We start from the raw sequence: 19461 nt of genomic DNA, 5'->3' as shown, positions 1-19461 counted from the left end.
AAACTTTAAAAACCTATAGAAAATTCTAGAAAACCCTAAAAAACCCTAAAAACCCTAGAAAACCTTAAAAACCATAGAAAACTATAAAAAATCTTAAAAACGCTAGAAAATCCTAAAAACGCTAGAAAACCCTAGAAAATCTTAAAAATCCTAGAAAATCCTAAAAAAACCTAGAAAACCATAAAAAAAACCCTAAAAACACCCTTGAAAACACTAAAAACGCTAGAAAACTTGAGAAAAGCCTAAAAACGCTAAAAAATCCTGATAAAAATTAGAAAACTCTAAAAAACTATTAAAACCCTAGAAAACCCTAGAAATCTCTGAATTTCTAGAAAATCCTAAAACACCTAGAAAATCCTAAAAAACCGTAAAAACCGTAAAAAATCACAAAAATCCTAGAAAAATTTTAAAAAACTCTAGAAAACCATAGAAAACCCTAAAACACCTAGAAAACCCTAGAAAATTCTAAAAATCCTAGAAAACCCTAAAAAACCTAAAACCCCTAGAAAACCCTAAAAACAATAAAAAACTCTAGAAAACCCTAAAAAGCCTAAAAAATCTTAAGAAATCCTAGAAAACACTAAAAAATCATAAAAATCTTAGAAAACCCTAGCAAAACTCTAAAAAATCCTAAAAAACCACTAGAAAACCCTAGAAAACGCTAAAATCCCGAAAAAGCACTAGAAAACCCTAAAAATCCTAAAACACCTAGAAAACCCTAAAACCCTGAAAAACCATAGCAAACCCTATGAAACCCTAAAAACCCTAGAAAATCCTTAAAACCCTAAAAAACCCTAAAAACTCCTAGAAATCCCTAAAAATCCAAGAAAACCTTAAAAATCCTAGAAAACCCTAGAAAACCATAAAAATCCCTAAAAAACCAAAAAAATCCAAAGAAATTCTAAAAATCCTAGAAAACCCTTAAAAGCCTAAAAAACTCTAGAAAACCCTAAAAATCCTAAAAAATCCTGAGAAACCCTAGAATGCCTAGAAAACCGTAAAAATCCTAGAAAACCCTAAAAAAATCTAAAAAATCCTGAGAAACCGCAGAAAACTCTAATAAACCCTAGAAAAATCTAAAAAACCTTAGAAACCCCTAAAAACCCTAAAAAATCCTGAGAGGCCCTAGAAAACTCTAAAAAAACCATAAAAATACTAGAAAACCCTAGAAAACTGTAAAAAACCCTTAAAAGCCTAGAAAACCCTAAAAAAGCATAAAATTCCTAGAAAAGCCTAGAAAACCTTAAAAAACACTAAAAACCCTAGAAAACCATAAAAACCCTAGAAAACCATAAAAATCCAAGAAATCCTAGAAAACACTAAAAAATCCTAGAAAACCTTAAACCATAAAACACCCTAAAAACCCTAGAAAACCCTAAGAAACGCTAAAAACCATAGAAAACCAAAAAAATCCTAGAAAACTTTAAAAACCTATTGAAAATCCTAGAAAACCCTAAAAAACCCTAAAAACCCTAGAAAACCCTAAAACCCCTTAAAAACCATAGAAATCTATAAAAAATCCTAGAAATTCTAAAAGACCCTAGAAAACCATAAAAACCCCAAAAAATCCTAGAAAACCCTAAAAAATCCTAAAAAACCTAAAAACCCATAAAAATCCTAGAAAACTTTACAAAACTCTGGAAAACACTAGAAAACCCTAGCAAATCCTAAATAACTCCAAAAACCATAGAAAACTATAAAAACCAGAGAAAACAATAAAAAACCCTAAAAAGCACTAGAAATCCTGGAAAACCCTAAAAAAACCTAAAAATCCTAGAAAACAAAAAACCCTAAAAAAAACATAAAAATCAGAGAAAACTTTAAAAAACTCTAGAAAACCCAAATAAACCCTAAAAACCATAAAAATCCTAAGAAACCATAAAAATTCTAGAAAACCCTATACCCTAGAAATCCTAAAAGACCCTAAAAAGCACTGGAAATCCTAGAACACCCTAGAAAACCAAAAAAAAAAAAAAACCGAAATACCCAAAGAAAACCGAAAAAAAAAACCCTAAAAATCTTAGTAAACAATAAAAATCATAGAAAACTTTAAAACCCTAAAAATCCTAGAAAACCCTAAAAAAGGTAAAAATCCTAGAAAACTTTAAAAATTCTAGAAAACCCTAAAACCCCAGAAAACCATAAAAACCAAAAAAACGCTAAAGATTTTCAAGGGTTTTCTATAGTTTTTTTAAAGTTTATTAGGGTTCTCTAAGATTTCTAGGGTTTTCTTTATGATTTTCTTGGGTTTTTAGGATTTTTAGGGTTTTCTTTATGATTTTAGGATATTTTAGGGTTTTCAATGGATTTTAGGATTTTGCAGGATTTTTAAGGTTTTTTTAGAATTTTCTAGGGTTTTTAGCTTTTTAGAGTTTTCTAGTATTTTTCAGGTTTTTTTTGGGTTTTTAAGGTTTTCTAGGTTTTTTAATGTTTTCCATAGTTTCTATAATTTTTTTAAGTTTTCTAGGATTTTTATGGTTTTATAGGGTTTTCTAGTGTTTTTAGGATTTTCTTTGGGGGTTTTTTAGTTTTTTAAGGGTTTTCAAGGGTTTTTAGGGTTTTTAAGATTTTTACGGTTTTCTAGGGTTTTTAGAGTGTTTTAGCGTTTTCTAGGGTGTTTTGGGTTTTTTTAGGGTTTTTAGGGTTTTCTAGAGTTTTTTAAAGTTTTCTAGGATTTTTTTGGTCTTCTATGTTTTGTAGGGTTTTTTATGGTTTTCTAGGACGTTTAGGGTATTTTAGAGTTTTTTAGGGTTTCTAGGATTTTTAGGGCTTTTGTGAGTTTTCTAGGTTTTTTCAGGGTTTTTTAGGGTATTTAGGGTTTTCTATGGTTTTTAGGATTTTCTGGGGTTTTTATTGCTTTTTAGGATTTTCTAGAGTTTTTTATAGTTTTCGAGAATCTTTATGGTTTTCTACGATTTTTTAGGGTTTTCTAGGGTTTTTAGGATTTTTTAGGGTTTGCTAATGTTTTTCAGGGTTTTTTTAGGGTTTTTTTAGGGTTTTTAGGATTTTTTAAGGTTTTTAGGGTTTTCTAGAGTTTTTAAGGTTTCCTAGGGTTTCTATGGTTTCCTAGGGTTTTTAGGGTTTTTTAGAGTTTTCTAGTGTTCTTCAGGGTTTTCTTGGATTTTCTAGGATTTTCTAGGGTTTTTAAGGTTTTTAGGGTTCTCTAGGGTTTTTTAGGATTTTTAGGGTTTTCTATGGTTTTCTAGGGTTTAGGGTTTAAGGTTTTCTAGGTTTTTTAATGTTTTCCATAGTTTTCTATAATTTTTAAAGTTTTCTAAGAATTTTATGGTTTTTTAGGATTTTTAGAGTTTTCTCCGATTTTTTATGGTTTTCTAGGATTTTTAGGGTTTTTTTGGGTTTTCTAGAGTTTTTAAAGTTTTCTAGGATTTTTTTCTTTTCTTGGGCTTTTAGGATTTTTTTAGGGTATTCTGTGTTTTTTGGGATTTTTTATGGTTTTCGAGGCTTTTTTAAGGTTTTGTAGGATTTTTCGAGCTTTTAGGATTTTTTAGGGTTTTTTGGGTTTTTTAGGATTTTCTAGGCTTTTCTAGACTTTTTTAAAGTTTTGTAGGATTTTTTTGGTTTTCTAGGGTTTTTACGGTTTTTTTTGTTTTCTAGGATTTTTTAGGGGTTTCAATGATTTTTTTGGGTTTTTTAGGGTTTTCTAAGATTTTTAGGATTTTTTCGGGTGTTCTAGGAATTTTAGGGTTTTCTAGAGTTTTTTAAAGTTTTCTAGGATTTTTATGGTTTTCTTCGGGATTTTAGGGTTTTTTAGGGTTTTCTAGGGTTTTTATGATTTTTTAAGGTTTTCTAGAGTTTTAGGGTTTTTTAGTGTTCTTCAGGATTTTCTTGGGTTTTTTGGGTTTTCTAGTGTTCTTCAGGGTTTTCTTGGGCTTTCTACCGTTTTCTAGGGTTTTTAGGGTTTTCCAGGGTTCGCTAGGATTTTTAGGATTTTTTAGGATTTTTAGGATTTTCTAGGGTGTTTAACGTTTTCTAGGATTTTTAGGGTTTGTTAGAGTTTTCTAGGTTTTTTAGAGTTTTTAGGGTTTTCTAGGGTGTTTAAGGTTTTCTAGGGTTTTTAGGGTTTTCTAGGTTTTTTAGGGTTTTCTAGGGTTTCTATGGTTTTCTAGGGTTTTTAGGGTTTTCTTGGGTTTTCTAGAGTTTTTTAAAGTTTTCTTCTATTTTTTTGCTTTTCTAGGGCTTTTAGGGTATTCTGTGTTTTTAGGGTTTTTTTTATGGTTTTCGAGTCTTTTTAAAGGTTTTGTAGGATTTTTCAGGGTTTTAGGATTTTTTTTAGGGTTTTCTAAGGTTTTTTGGTTTTTTTAGGCTTTTCTAGCATTTTTTAAAGTTTTCTAGGATTTTTTTTGGTTTTCTAGGGTTTTTAAGGTTTTTTTTTTTGTTTTTTAGGATTTTTTTAGGGTTTTCAAGGATTTTTGGGGTTTTTTAGGGTTTTCTAGGATTTTTATGGTTTTTTTGGGGATTTTAGGATTTTCTAGGGTTTTTACAATTTTTTTGGGTTTTCTAGGGTTTTTAGGGTTTTCTAGGATTTTTTCGGTTTTTAGGGTTTTCTACGGTTTTCAGGGTTTTTTAAGGTTTTCTAGGATTTTTAGGGCTTTCTAAGTTTTTAAGGTTTTCTAGGCTTTTTAGGGTTCTTTAGAGTTTTCTAGGGTTTTTTGGGTTTTTTTTAGAGTTTTCTAGTATTTTTTTAGGGGTTTTTTTTGTTTTTCGGATTTTTTTGGGATTTCTAGGATTTTCTAGAGTTTTTTAAAATTTTCTAAGATTTTTATGGTTTTTTAGAGTTTTTAGGGTTTTCTAGTATTTTTCAGGATTTTTTTGGGTTTTTATGGTTTTTTAGAGTTTTCTAGTGTTCTTCAGGGTTTTCGGTTTTCTAGAGTTTTGTATGGTTTTTTAAGGAGATCTAGGGTTTTCTAGAGTTTTTTAAAGTTTTTTAGGATTTTTATTGTTTTCTAGGATTTTTTAGGTTTTCTAGGGTTTTTAGGGCTTTTTATGATTTTTTAGGGTTTTCTAGGTTTTTTGAGTTTTTTAGGAATTTCTATGATTTTTAGGATTTTTTTAGGGGTTATCTATCGTTTTTTAGTGTTTTCTAGGGTTTTCAGGATTTCTTTTTAGGGTTTTTCTAGTGGTCTTTAAAGTTTTTAGGGTTTTCTAAAAAATCCTACAAAACCTTAAAAACCCCTAAAAATCTTAGAAAAACATAAAAAAACCCTAAAAACTCTAGAAAAAACCCAATTTTAAAAAACTCTAGAAAACCAAAAAACCCTAAAACACCTAGAAAACCCTGAAAAACCCTCGAAAACTCTAAAAAACCAAAAACCCTAAAACACTTAGAAAACCCCAAAAACCCTAAAAAACCATAAAAATCCTAGAAAACTTTAAAAAACTATAGAAAACCTTGGAAAACCCTAAAAAACCCTAAAAAGTCCTAGAAATCCTAGAAAACACTAAAAAATCCTAAAAATCTTAGAAAATCCTAAAAAAATGCTAAAAATTCTAGAAAACACTAAAAAAACACTAAAAAATCATAAAACACCCAAAAAACCCTAGAAAATCCAAAAAAAATCCTAAAAACCATAGAAAACCAAAAAATCCTAGAAAACTTTAAAAACCTATAAAAATTCTAGAAAACCCTAAAAAACCCTAAAAACCCTAGAAAACCTTAAAAACCATAGAAAACTATAAAAAATCTTAAAAACGCTAGAAAATCCTAAAAACGCTAGAAAACCCTAGCAAATCTTAAAAATCCTAGAAAATCCTAAAAAAACCTAGAAAACCATAAAAAAAACCCTAAAAACCCTTTAAAACACTAAAAACGCTAGAAAACTTGAGAAAAGCCTAAAAACGCTAAAAAATCCTGATAAAAATTAGAAAACTCTAAAAAACTATTAAAACCCTAGAAAACCCTAGAAATCTCTGAATTTCTAGAAAACCCTAAAACACCTAGAAAATCCTAAAAAACCGTAAAAACCGTAAAAAATCACAAAAATCCTAGAAAAATTTTAAAAAACTCTAGAAAACCATAGAAAACCCTAAAACACCTAGAAAACCCTAGAAAATTCTAAAAATCCTAGAAAACCCTAAAAAACCTAAAACCCCTAGAAAACCCTACAAAATCCTAAAAACCCTAGAAAACTATAAAAATCCTTGAAAACTTTTAAAAAACTCGAGAAAGTTCTAGAAAAAACTAAAAAACCCTAGAAAACGATAAAAAACCCTAGAAAATCCTAACAACCCAAAAAACCCTGAAATTCCTAAACACCCAAGAAAACTCTAAAAAACCGTAAAAAACCCTATAAACCCTAGAAATACTAAAAAGGCCCTAGAAAACTATAAAAATCCCAAAAAACCCTAGAAAACCCTAGAAAATCATAAAAATCCTAGAAAACTCTGGAAAACACTAGAAAACCCTAAAAACCCTAAAAAGTACTAGAAATCATAGAAAACCCTAAAAATCCTAGAAAACCCAAAAAAAAACGCTAAAAATCCTAGAAAACCATAAAAAATCCTTAAAAACCTTAGAAACAATAAAAATCATAGAAAACTTTAAAAAACTCCAAAAAACCCTAGAATACCCTAAAAAATTGTAGAAAACCCTAGAAAATCCTAAAAATCCTACAAAACACTAAAAACCCTAGAAAACCATAAAAAAAACCTAGAAAACCCTAAAAACCCTAGAAAACACTAAAAATCACAGAAAACCCTAAAAATTCTAAAAAACCCTAAAAAATCCTAGAAAATCATAAAAATCCCTAAAAACCTAAAAAACCCTAAAAAATCCTAAAAATTTTTAAAAACCCTAGAAAACCCTAAAAACAATAAAAAACTCTAGAAAACCCTAAAAAGCCTAAAAAATCTTAAGAAACCCTAGAAAACACTAAAAAATCATAAAAATCTTAGAAAACCCTAGCAAAACTCTAAAAAATCCTAAAAAACCACTAGAAAACCCTAGAAAACGCTAAAATCCCGAAAAAGCACTAGAAAACCCTAAAAATCCTAAAACACCTAGAAAACCCTAAAACCCTGAAAAACCATAGCAAACCCTATGAAACCCTAAAAACCCTAGAAAATCCTTAAAACCCTAAAAAACCCTAAAAACTCCTAGAAATCCCTAAAAATCCAAGAAAACCTTAAAAATCCTAGAAAACCCTAGAAAACCATAAAAATCCCTAAAAAACCAAAAAAATCCAAAGAAATTCTAAAAATCCTAGAAAACCCTTAAAAGCCTAAAAAACTCTGGAAAACCCTAAAAATCCTAAAAAATCCTGAGAAACCCTAGAATGCCTAGAAAACCGTAAAAATCCTAGAAAACCCTAAAAAAATCTAAAAAATCCTGAGAAACCGCAGAAAACTCTAATAAACCCTAGAAAAATCTAAAAAATCATAAAAACGCTAAAAACCCTAAAAAAACCTTAGAAACCCTTAAAAACCCTAAAAAATCCTGAGAGGCCCTAGAAAACTCTAAAAAAACCATAAAAATACTAGAAAACCCTAGAAAACTGTAAAAAACCCTTAAAAGCCTAGAAAACCCTAAAAAAGCATAAAATTCCTAGAAAAGCCTAGAAAACCTTAAAAAACACTAAAAACCCTAGAAAACCATAAAAACCCTAGAAAACCATAAAAATCCAAGAAATCCTAGAAAACACTAAAAAATCCTAGAAAACCTTAAAAACCATAAAACACCCTAAAAACCCTAGAAAACCCTAAGAAACGCTAAAAACCATAGAAAACCAAAAAAATCCTAGAAAACTTTAAAAACCTATTGAAAATCCTAGAAAACCCTAAAAAACCCTAAAAACCCTAGAAAACCCTAAAACCCCTTAAAAACCATAGAAATCTATAAAAAAATCCTAGAAATTCTAAAAGACCCTAGAAAACCATAAAAACCCCAAAAAATCCTAGAAAACCCTAAAAAATCCTAAAAAACCTAAAAACCCATAAAAATCCTAGAAAACTTTACAAAACTCTGGAAAACACTAGAAAACCCTAGCAAATCCTAAATAACTCCAAAAACCATAGAAAACTATAAAAACCAGAGAAAACAATAAAAAACCCTAAAAAGCACTAGAAATCCTGGAAAACCCTAAAAAAACCTAAAAATCCTAGAAAACAAAAAACCCTAAAAAAAACATAAAAATCAGAGAAAACTTTAAAAAACTCTAGAAAACCCAAATAAACCCTAAAAACCATAAAAATCCTAAGAAACCATAAAAATTCTAGAAAACCCTATACCCTAGAAATCCTAAAAGACCCTAAAAAGCACTGGAAATCCTAGAACACCCTAGAAAACCAAAAAAAAAAAAAAACCGAAATACCCAAAGAAAACCGAAAAAAAAAACCCTAAAAATCTTAGTAAACAATAAAAATCATAGAAAACTTTAAAACCCTAAAAATCCTAGAAAACCCTAAAAAAGGTAAAAATCCTAGAAAACTTTAAAAATTCTAGAAAACCCTAAAACCCCAGAAAACCATAAAAACCAAAAAAACGCTAAAGATTTTCAAGGGTTTTCTATAGTTTTTTTAAAGTTTATTAGGGTTCTCTAAGATTTCTAGGGTTTTCTTTATGATTTTCTTGGGTTTTTAGGATTTTTAGGGTTTTCTTTATGATTTTAGGATATTTTAGGGTTTTCAATGGATTTTAGGATTTTGCAGGATTTTTAAGGTTTTTTTAGAATTTTCTAGGGTTTTTAGCGTTTTTAGAGTTTTCTAGTATTTTTCAGGTTTTTTTTGGGTTTTTAAGGTTTTCTAGGTTTTTTAATGTTTTCCATAGTTTTCTATAATTTTTTTAAGTTTTCTAGGATTTTTATGGTTTTATAGGGTTTTCTAGTGTTTTTTAGGATTTTCTTTGGGGGTTTTTTAGTTTTTTAAGGGTTTTCAAGGGTTTTTAGGGTTTTTAAGATTTTTACGGTTTTCTAGGGTTTTTAGAGTGTTTTAGCGTTTTCTAGGGTGTTTTGGGTTTTTTTAGGGTTTTTAGGGTTTTCTAGAGTTTTTTAAAGTTTTCTAGGATTTTTTTGGTCTTCTATGTTTTGTAGGGTTTTTTATGGTTTTCTAGGACGTTTAGGGTATTTTAGAGTTTTTTAGGGTTTCTAGGATTTTTAGGGCTTTTGTGAGTTTTCTAGGTTTTTTCAGGGTTTTTTAGGGTATTTAGGGTTTTCTATGGTTTTTAGGATTTTCTGGGGTTTTTATTGCTTTTTAGGATTTTCTAGAGTTTTTTATAGTTTTCGAGAATCTTTATGGTTTTCTACGATTTTTTAGGGTTTTCTAGGGTTTTTAGGATTTTTTAGGGTTTGCTAATGTTTTTCAGGGTTTTTTTAGGGTTTTTTTAGGGTTTTTAGGATTTTTTAAGGTTTTTAGGGTTTTCTAGAGTTTTTAAGGTTTCCTAGGGTTTCTATGGTTTCCTAGGGTTTTTAGGGTTTTTTAGAGTTTTCTAGTGTTCTTCAGGGTTTTCTTGGATTTTCTAGGATTTTCTAGGGTTTTTAAGGTTTTTAGGGTTCTCTAGGGTTTTTTAGGATTTTTAGGGTTTTCTATGGTTTTCTAGGGTTTAGGGTTTAAGGTTTTCTAGGTTTTTTAATGTTTTCCATAGTTTTCTATAATTTTTAAAGTTTTCTAAGAATTTTATGGTTTTTTAGGATTTTTAGAGTTTTCTCCGATTTTTTATGGTTTTCTAGGATTTTTAGGGTTTTTTTGGGTTTTCTAGAGTTTTTAAAGTTTTCTAGGATTTTTTTCTTTTCTTGGGCTTTTAGGATTTTTTTAGGGTATTCTGTGTTTTTTGGGATTTTTTATGGTTTTCGAGGCTTTTTTAAGGTTTTGTAGGATTTTTCGAGCTTTTAGGATTTTTTAGGGTTTTTTGGGTTTTTTAGGATTTTCTAGGCTTTTCTAGACTTTTTTAAAGTTTTGTAGGATTTTTTTGGTTTTCTAGGGTTTTTACGGTTTTTTTTGTTTTCTAGGATTTTTTAGGGGTTTCAATGATTTTTTTGGGTTTTTTAGGGTTTTCTAAGATTTTTAGGATTTTTTCGGGTGTTCTAGGAATTTTAGGGTTTTCTAGAGTTTTTTAAAGTTTTCTAGGATTTTTATGGTTTTCTTCGGGATTTTAGGGTTTTTTAGGGTTTTCTAGGGTTTTTATGATTTTTTAAGGTTTTCTAGAGTTTTAGGGTTTTTTAGTGTTCTTCAGGATTTTCTTGGGTTTTTTGGGTTTTCTAGTGTTCTTCAGGGTTTTCTTGGGCTTTCTACCGTTTTCTAGGGTTTTTAGGGTTTTCCAGGGTTCGCTAGGATTTTTAGGATTTTTTAGGATTTTTAGGATTTTCTAGGGTGTTTAACGTTTTCTAGGATTTTTAGGGTTTGTTAGAGTTTTCTAGGTTTTTTAGAGTTTTTAGGGTTTTCTAGGGTGTTTAAGGTTTTCTAGGGTTTTTAGGGTTTTCTAGGTTTTTTAGGGTTTTCTAGGGTTTCTATGGTTTTCTAGGGTTTTTAGGGTTTTCTTGGGTTTTCTAGAGTTTTTTAAAGTTTTCTTCTATTTTTTTGCTTTTCTAGGGCTTTTAGGGTATTCTGTGTTTTTAGGGTTTTTTTATGGTTTTCGAGTCTTTTTAAAGGTTTTGTAGGATTTTTCAGGGTTTTAGGATTTTTTTTAGGGTTTTCTAAGGTTTTTTGGTTTTTTTAGGCTTTTCTAGCATTTTTTAAAGTTTTCTAGGATTTTTTTTGGTTTTCTAGGGTTTTTAAGGTTTTTTTTTTTGTTTTTTAGGATTTTTTTAGGGTTTTCAAGGATTTTTGGGGTTTTTTAGGGTTTTCTAGGATTTTTACGGTTTTTTTGGGGATTTTAGGATTTTCTAGGGTTTTTACAATTTTTTTGGGTTTTCTAGGGTTTTTAGGGTTTTCTAGGATTTTTTCGGTTTTTAGGGTTTTCTACGGTTTTCAGGGTTTTTTAAGGTTTTCTAGGATTTTTAGGGCTTTCTAAGTTTTTAAGGTTTTCTAGGCTTTTTAGGGTTCTTTAGAGTTTTCTAGGGTTTTTTGGGTTTTTTTTAGAGTTTTCTAGTATTTTTTTAGGGGTTTTTTTTTGTTTTTCGGATTTTTTTGGGATTTCTAGGATTTTCTAGAGTTTTTTAAAATTTTCTAAGATTTTTATGGTTTTTTAGAGTTTTTAGGGTTTTCTAGTATTTTTCAGGATTTTTTTGGGTTTTTATGGTTTTTTAGAGTTTTCTAGTGTTCTTCAGGGTTTTCGGTTTTCTAGAGTTTTGTATGGTTTTTTAAGGAGATCTAGGGTTTTCTAGAGTTTTTTAAAGTTTTTTAGGATTTTTATTGTTTTTAGGATTTTTTAGGTTTTCTAGGGTTTTTAGGGCTTTTTATGATTTTTTAGGGTTTTCTAGGTTTTTTGAGTTTTTTAGGAATTTCTATGATTTTTAGGATTTTTTTAGGGGTTATCTATCGTTTTTTAGTGTTTTCTAGGGTTTTCAGGATTTCTTTTTAGGGTTTTTCTAGTGGTCTTTAAAGTTTTTAGGGTTTTCTAAAAAATCCTACAAAACCTTAAAAACCCCTAAAAATCTTAGAAAAACATAAAAAAACCCTAAAAACTCTAGAAAAAACCCAATTTTAAAAAACTCTAGAAAACCAAAAAACCCTAAAACACCTAGAAAACCCTGAAAAACCCTCGAAAACTCTAAAAAACCAAAAACCCTAAAACACTTAGAAAACCCCAAAAACCCTAAAAAACCATAAAAATCCTAGAAAACTTTAAAAAACTATAGAAAACCTTGGAAAACCCTAAAAAACCCTAAAAAGTCCTAGAAATCCTAGAAAACACTAAAAAATCCTAAAAATCTTAGAAAATCCTAAAAAAATGCTAAAAATTCTAGAAAACACTAAAAAACACTAAAAAATCATAAAACACCCAAAAAACCCTAGAAAATCCAAAAAAAATCCTAAAAACCATAGAAAACCAAAAAATCCTAGAAAACTTTAAAAACCTATAGAAAATTCTAGAAAACCCTAAAAAACCCTAAAAACCCTAGAAAACCTTAAAAACCATAGAAAACTATAAAAAATCTTAAAAACGCTAGAAAATCCTAAAAACGCTAGAAAACCCTAGAAATCTTAAAAATCCTAGAAAATCCTAAAAAAACCTAGAAAACCATAAAAAAAACCCTAAAAACCCTTTAAAACACTAAAAACGCTAGAAAACTTGAGAAAAGCCTAAAAACGCTAAAAAATCCTGATAAAAATTAGAAAACTCTAAAAAACTATTAAAACCCTAGAAAACCCTAGAAATCTCTGAATTTCTAGAAAACCCTAAAACACCTAGAAAATCCTAAAAAACCGTAAAAACCGTAAAAAATCACAAAAATCCTAGAAAAATTTAAAAAACTCTAGAAAACCATAGAAAACCCTAAAACACCTAGAAAACCCTAGAAAATTCTAAAAATCCTAGAAAACCCTAAAAAACCTAAAACCCCTAGAAAACCCTACAAAATCCTAAAAACCCTAGAAAACTATAAAAATCCTTGAAAACTTTTAAAAAACTCGAGAAAGTTCTAGAAAAAACTAAAAAACCCTAGAAAACGATAAAAAACCCTAGAAAATCCTAACAACCCAAAAAACCCTGAAATTCCTAAACACCCAAGAAAACTCTAAAAAACCGTAAAAAACCCTATAAACCCTAGAAATACTAAAAAGGCCCTAGAAAACTATAAAAATCCCAAAAAACCCTAGAAAACCCTAGAAAATCATAAAAATCCTAGAAAACTCTGGAAAACACTAGAAAACCCTAAAAACCCTAAAAAGTACTAGAAATCATAGAAAACCCTAAAAATCCTAGAAAACCCAAAAAAAAACGCTAAAAATCCTAGAAAACCATAAAAAATCCTTAAAAACCTTAGAAACAATAAAAATCATAGAAAACTTTAAAAAACTCCAAAAAACCCTAGAATACCCTAAAAAATTGTAGAAAACCCTAGAAAATCCTAAAAATCCTACAAAACACTAAAAACCCTAGAAAACCATAAAAAAAACCTAGAAAACCCTAAAAACCCTAGAAAACACTAAAAATCACAGAAAACCCTAAAAATTCTAAAAAACCCTAAAAAATCCTAGAAAATCATAAAAATCCCTAAAACCTAAAAAACCCTAAAAAATCCTAAAAATTTTAAAAACCCTAGAAAACCCTAAAAACAATAAAAAACTCTAGAAAACCCTAAAAAGCCTAAAAAATCTTAAGAAACCCTAGAAAACACTAAAAAATCATAAAAATCTTAGAAAACCCTAGCAAAACTCTAAAAAATCCTAAAAAACCACTAGAAAACCCTAGAAAACGCTAAAATCCCGAAAAAGCACTAGAAAACCCTAAAAATCCTAAAACACCTAGAAAACCCTAAAACCCTGAAAAACCATAGCAAACCCTATGAAACCCTAAAAACCCTAGAAAATCCTTAAAACCCTAAAAAACCCTAAAAACTCCTAGAAATCCCTAAAAATCCAAGAAAACCTTAAAAATCCTAGAAAACCCTAGAAAACCATAAAAATCCCTAAAAAACCAAAAAAATCCAAAGAAATTCTAAAAATCCTAGAAAACCCTTAAAAGCCTAAAAAACTCTGGAAAACCCTAAAAATCCTAAAAAAATCCTGAGAAACCCTAGAATGCCTAGAAAACCGTAAAAATCCTAGAAAACCCTAAAAAAATCTAAAAAATCCTGAGAAACCGCAGAAAACTCTAATAAACCCTAGAAAAATCTAAAAAATCATAAAAACGCTAAAAACCCTAAAAAAACCTTAGAAACCCTTAAAAACCCTAAAAAATCCTGAGAGGCCCTAGAAAACTCTAAAAAAACCATAAAAATACTAGAAAACCCTAGAAAACTGTAAAAAACCCTTAAAAGCCTAGAAAACCCTAAAAAAGCATAAAATTCCTAGAAAAGCCTAGAAAACCTTAAAAAACACTAAAAACCCTAGAAAACCATAAAAACCCTAGAAAACCATAAAAATCCAAGAAATCCTAGAAAACACTAAAAAATCCTAGAAAACCTTAAAAACCATAAAACACCCTAAAAACCCTAGAAAACCCTAAGAAACGCTAAAAACCATAGAAAACCAAAAAAATCCTAGAAAACTTTAAAAACCTATTGAAAATCCTAGAAAACCCTAAAAAACCCTAAAAACCCTAGAAAACCCTAAAACCCCTTAAAAACCATAGAAATCTATAAAAAATCCTAGAAATTCTAAAAGACCCTAGAAAACCATAAAAACCCCAAAAAATCCTAGAAAACCCTAAAAAATCCTAAAAAACCTAAAAACCCATAAAAATCCTAGAAAACTTTACAAAACTCTGGAAAACACTAGAAAACCCTAGCAAATCCTAAATAACTCCAAAAACCATAGAAAACTATAAAAACCAGAGAAAACAATAAAAAACCCTAAAAAGCACTAGAAATCCTGGAAAACCCTAAAAAAACCTAAAAATCCTAGAAAACAAAAAACCCTAAAAAAAACATAAAAATCAGAGAAAACTTTAAAAAACTCTAGAAAACCCAAATAAACCCTAAAAACCATAAAAATCCTAAGAAACCATAAAAATTCTAGAAAACCCTATACCCTAGAAATCCTAAAAGACCCTAAAAAGCACTGGAAATCCTAGAACACCCTAGAAAACCAAAAAAAAAAAAAAACCGAAATACCCAAAGAAAACCGAAAAAAAAAACCCTAAAAATCTTAGTAAACAATAAAAATCATAGAAAACTTTAAAACCCTAAAAATCCTAGAAAACCCTAAAAAAGGTAAAAATCCTAGAAAACTTTAAAAATTCTAGAAAACCCTAAAACCCCAGAAAACCATAAAAACCAAAAAAACGCTAAAGATTTTCAAGGGTTTTCTATAGTTTTTTTAAAGTTTATTAGGGTTCTCTAAGATTTCTAGGGTTTTCTTTATGATTTTCTTGGGTTTTTAGGATTTTTAGGGTTTTCTTTATGATTTTAGGATATTTTAGGGTTTTCAATGGATTTTAGGATTTTGCAGGATTTTTAAGGTTTTTTTAGAATTTTCTAGGGTTTTTAGCGTTTTTAGAGTTTTCTAGTATTTTTCAGGTTTTTTTTGGGTTTTTAAGGTTTTCTAGGTTTTTTAATGTTTTCCATAGTTTTCTATAATTTTTTTAAGTTTTCTAGGATTTTTATGGTTTTATAGGGTTTTCTAGTGTTTTTTAGGATTTTCTTTGGGGGTTTTTTAGTTTTTTAAGGGTTTTCAAGGGTTTTTAGGGTTTTTAAGATTTTTACGGTTTTCTAGGGTTTTTAGAGTGTTTTAGCGTTTTCTAGGGTGTTTTGGGTTTTTTTAGGGTTTTTAGGGTTTTCTAGAGTTTTTTAAAGTTTTCTAGGATTTTTTTGGTCTTCTATGTTTTGTAGGGTTTTTTATGGTTTTCTAGGACGTTTAGGGTATTTTAGAGTTTTTTAGGGTTTCTAGGATTTTTAGGGCTTTTGTGAGTTTTCTAGGTTTTTTCAGGGTTTTTTAGGGTATTTAGGGTTTTCTATGGTTTTTAGGATTTTCTGGGGTTTTTATTGCTTTTTAGGATTTTCTAGAGTTTTTTATAGTTTTCGAGAATCTTTATGGTTTTCTACGATTTTTTAGGGTTTTCTAGGGTTTTTAGGATTTTTTAGGGTTTGCTAATGTTTTTCAGGGTTTTTTTAGGGTTTTTTTAGGGTTTTTAGGATTTTTTAAGGTTTTTAGGGTTTTCTAGAGTTTTTAAGGTTTCCTAGGGTTTCTATGGTTTCCTAGGGTTTTTAGGGTTTTTTAGAGTTTTCTAGTGTTCTTCAGGGTTTTCTTGGATTTTCTAGGATTTTCTAGGGTTTTTAAGGTTTTTAGGGTTCTCTAGGGTTTTTTAGGATTTTTAGGGTTTTCTATGGTTTTCTAGGGTTTAGGGTTTAAGGTTTTCTAGGTTTTTTAATGTTTTCCATAGTTTTCTATAATTTTTAAAGTTTTCTAAGAATTTTATGGTTTTTTAGGATTTTTAGAGTTTTCTCCGATTTTTTATGGTTTTCTAGGATTTTTAGGGTTTTTTTGGGTTTTCTAGAGTTTTTAAAGTTTTCTAGGATTTTTTTCTTTTCTTGGGCTTTTAGGATTTTTTTAGGGTATTCTGTGTTTTTTGGGATTTTTTATGGTTTTCGAGGCTTTTTTAAGGTTTTGTAGGATTTTTCGAGCTTTTAGGATTTTTTAGGGTTTTTTGGGTTTTTTAGGATTTTCTAGGCTTTTCTAGACTTTTTTAAAGTTTTGTAGGATTTTTTTGGTTTTCTAGGGTTTTTACGGTTTTTTTTGTTTTCTAGGATTTTTTAGGGGTTTCAATGATTTTTTTGGGTTTTTTAGGGTTTTCTAAGATTTTTAGGATTTTTTCGGGTGTTCTAGGAATTTTAGGGTTTTCTAGAGTTTTTTAAAGTTTTCTAGGATTTTTATGGTTTTCTTCGGGATTTTAGGGTTTTTTAGGGTTTTCTAGGGTTTTTATGATTTTTTAAGGTTTTCTAGAGTTTTAGGGTTTTTTAGTGTTCTTCAGGATTTTCTTGGGTTTTTTGGGTTTTCTAGTGTTCTTCAGGGTTTTCTTGGGCTTTCTACCGTTTTCTAGGGTTTTTAGGGTTTTCCAGGGTTCGCTAGGATTTTTAGGATTTTTTAGGATTTTTAGGATTTTCTAGGGTGTTTAACGTTTTCTAGGATTTTTAGGGTTTGTTAGAGTTTTCTAGGTTTTTTAGAGTTTTTAGGGTTTTCTAGGGTGTTTAAGGTTTTCTAGGGTTTTTAGGGTTTTCTAGGTTTTTTAGGGTTTTCTAGGGTTTCTATGGTTTTCTAGGGTTTTTAGGGTTTTCTTGGGTTTTCTAGAGTTTTTTAAAGTTTTCTTCTATTTTTTGCTTTTCTAGGGCTTTTAGGGTATTCTGTGTTTTTAGGGTTTTTTTTATGGTTTTCGAGTCTTTTTAAAGGTTTTGTAGGATTTTTCAGGGTTTTAGGATTTTTTTTAGGGTTTTCTAAGGTTTTTTGGTTTTTTTAGGCTTTTCTAGCATTTTTTAAAGTTTTCTAGGATTTTTTTTGGTTTTCTAGGGTTTTTAAGGTTTTTTTTTTTGTTTTTTAGGATTTTTTTAGGGTTTTCAAGGATTTTTGGGGTTTTTTAGGGTTTTCTAGGATTTTTATGGTTTTTTTGGGGATTTTAGGATTTTCTAGGGTTTTTACAATTTTTTTGGGTTTTCTAGGGTTTTTAGGGTTTTCTAGGATTTTTTCGATTTTTAGGGTTTTCTACGGTTTTCAGGGTTTTTTAAGGTTTTCTAGGATTTTTAGGGCTTTCTAAGTTTTTAAGGTTTTCTAGGCTTTTTAGGGTTCTTTAGAGTTTTCTAGGGTTTTTTGGGTTTTTTTTAGAGTTTTCTAGTATTTTTTTAGGGGTTTTTTTTGTTTTTCGGATTTTTTTGGGATTTCTAGGATTTTCTAGAGTTTTTTAAAATTTTCTAAGATTTTTATGGTTTTTTAGAGTTTTTAGGGTTTTCTAGTATTTTTCAGGATTTTTTTGGGTTTTTATGGTTTTTTAGAGTTTTCTAGTGTTCTTCAGGGTTTTCGGTTTTCTAGAGTTTTGTATGATTTTTTAAGGAGATCTAGGGTTTTCTAGAGTTTTTTAAAGTTTTTTAGGATTTTTATTGTTTTCTAGGATTTTTTAGGTTTTCTAGGGTTTTTAGGGCTTTTTATGATTTTTTAGGGTTTTCTAGGTTTTTTTGAGTTTTTTAGGAATTTCTATGATTTTTAGGATTTTTTTAGGGGTTATCTATCGTTTTTTAGTGTTTTCTAGGGTTTTCAGGATTTCTTTTTAGGGTTTTTCTAGTGGTCTTTAAAGTTTTTAGGGTTTTCTAAAAAATCCTACAAAACCTTAAAAACCCCTAAAAATCTTAGAAAAACATAAAAAAACCCTAAAAACTCTAGAAAAAACCCAATTTTAAAAAACTCTAGAAAACCAAAAAACCCTAAAACACCTAGAAAACCCTGAAAAACCCTCGAAAACTCTAAAAAACCAAAAACCCTAAAACACTTAGAAAACCCCAAAAACCCTAAAAAACCATAAAAATCCTAGAAAACTTTAAAAAACTATAGAAAACCTTGGAAAACCCTAAAAAACCCTAAAAAGTCCTAGAAATCCTAGAAAACACTAAAAAATCCTAAAAATCTTAGAAAATCCTAAAAAAATGCTAAAAATTCTAGAAAACACTAAAAAAACACTAAAAAATCATAAAACACCCAAAAAACCCTAGAAAATCCAAAAAAAATCCTAAAAACCATAGAAAACCAAAAAATCCTAGAAAACTTTAAAAACCTATAGAAAATTCTAGAAAACCCTAAAAAACCCTAAAAACCCTAGAAAACCTTAAAAACCATAGAAAACTATAAAAAATCTTAAAAACGCTAGAAAATCCTAAAAACGCTAGAAAACCCTAGCAAATCTTAAAAATCCTAGAAAATCCTAAAAAAACCTAGAAAACCATAAAAAAAACCCTAAAAACCCTTTAAAACACTAAAAACGCTAGAAAACTTGAGAAAAGCCTAAAAACGCTAAAAAATCCTGATAAAAATTAGAAAACTCTAAAAAACTATTAAAACCCTAGAAAACCCTAGAAATCTCTGAATTTCTAGAAAACCCTAAAACACCTAGAAAATCCTAAAAAACCGTAAAAACCGTAAAAAATCACAAAAATCCTAGAAAAATTTTAAAAAACTCTAGAAAACCATAGAAAACCCTAAAACACCTAGAAAACCCTAGAAAATTCTAAAAATCCTAGAAAACCCTAAAAAACCTAAAACCCCTAGAAAACCCTACAAAATCCTAAAAACCCTAGAAAACTATAAAAATCCTTGAAAACTTTTAAAAAACTCGAGAAAGTTCTAGAAAAAACTAAAAAACCCTAGAAAACGATAAAAAACCCTAGAAAATCCTAACAACCCAAAAAACCCTGAAATTCCTAAACACCCAAGAAAACTCTAAAAAACCGTAAAAAACCCTATAAACCCTAGAAATACTAAAAAGGCCCTAGAAAACTATAAAAATCCCAAAAAACCCTAGAAAACCCTAGAAAATCATAAAAATCCTAGAAAACTCTGGAAAACACTAGAAAACCCTAAAAACCCTAAAAGTACTAGAAATCATAGAAAACCCTAAAAATCCTAGAAAACCCAAAAAAAAACGCTAAAAATCCTAGAAAACCATAAAAAATCCTTAAAAACCTTAGAAACAATAAAAATCATAGAAAACTTTAAAAAACTCCAAAAAACCCTAGAATACCCTAAAAAATTGTAGAAAACCCTAGAAAATCCTAAAAATCCTACAAAACACTAAAAACCCTAGAAAACCATAAAAAAAACCTAGAAAACCCTAAAAACCCTAGAAAACACTAAAAATCACAGAAAACCCTAAAAATTCTAAAAAACCCTAAAAAATCCTAGAAAATCATAAAAATCCCTAAAAACCTAAAA

Source organism: Arachis hypogaea, chromosome 15 (genome assembly GCF_003086295.3).
Source record: "Arachis hypogaea cultivar Tifrunner chromosome 15, arahy.Tifrunner.gnm2.J5K5, whole genome shotgun sequence".
Lineage (NCBI taxonomy): Eukaryota > Viridiplantae > Streptophyta > Magnoliopsida > Fabales > Fabaceae > Arachis > Arachis hypogaea.
The sequence above is the reverse complement of the archived record's forward strand: the minus strand, read 5'-3'. Positions refer to the sequence as shown.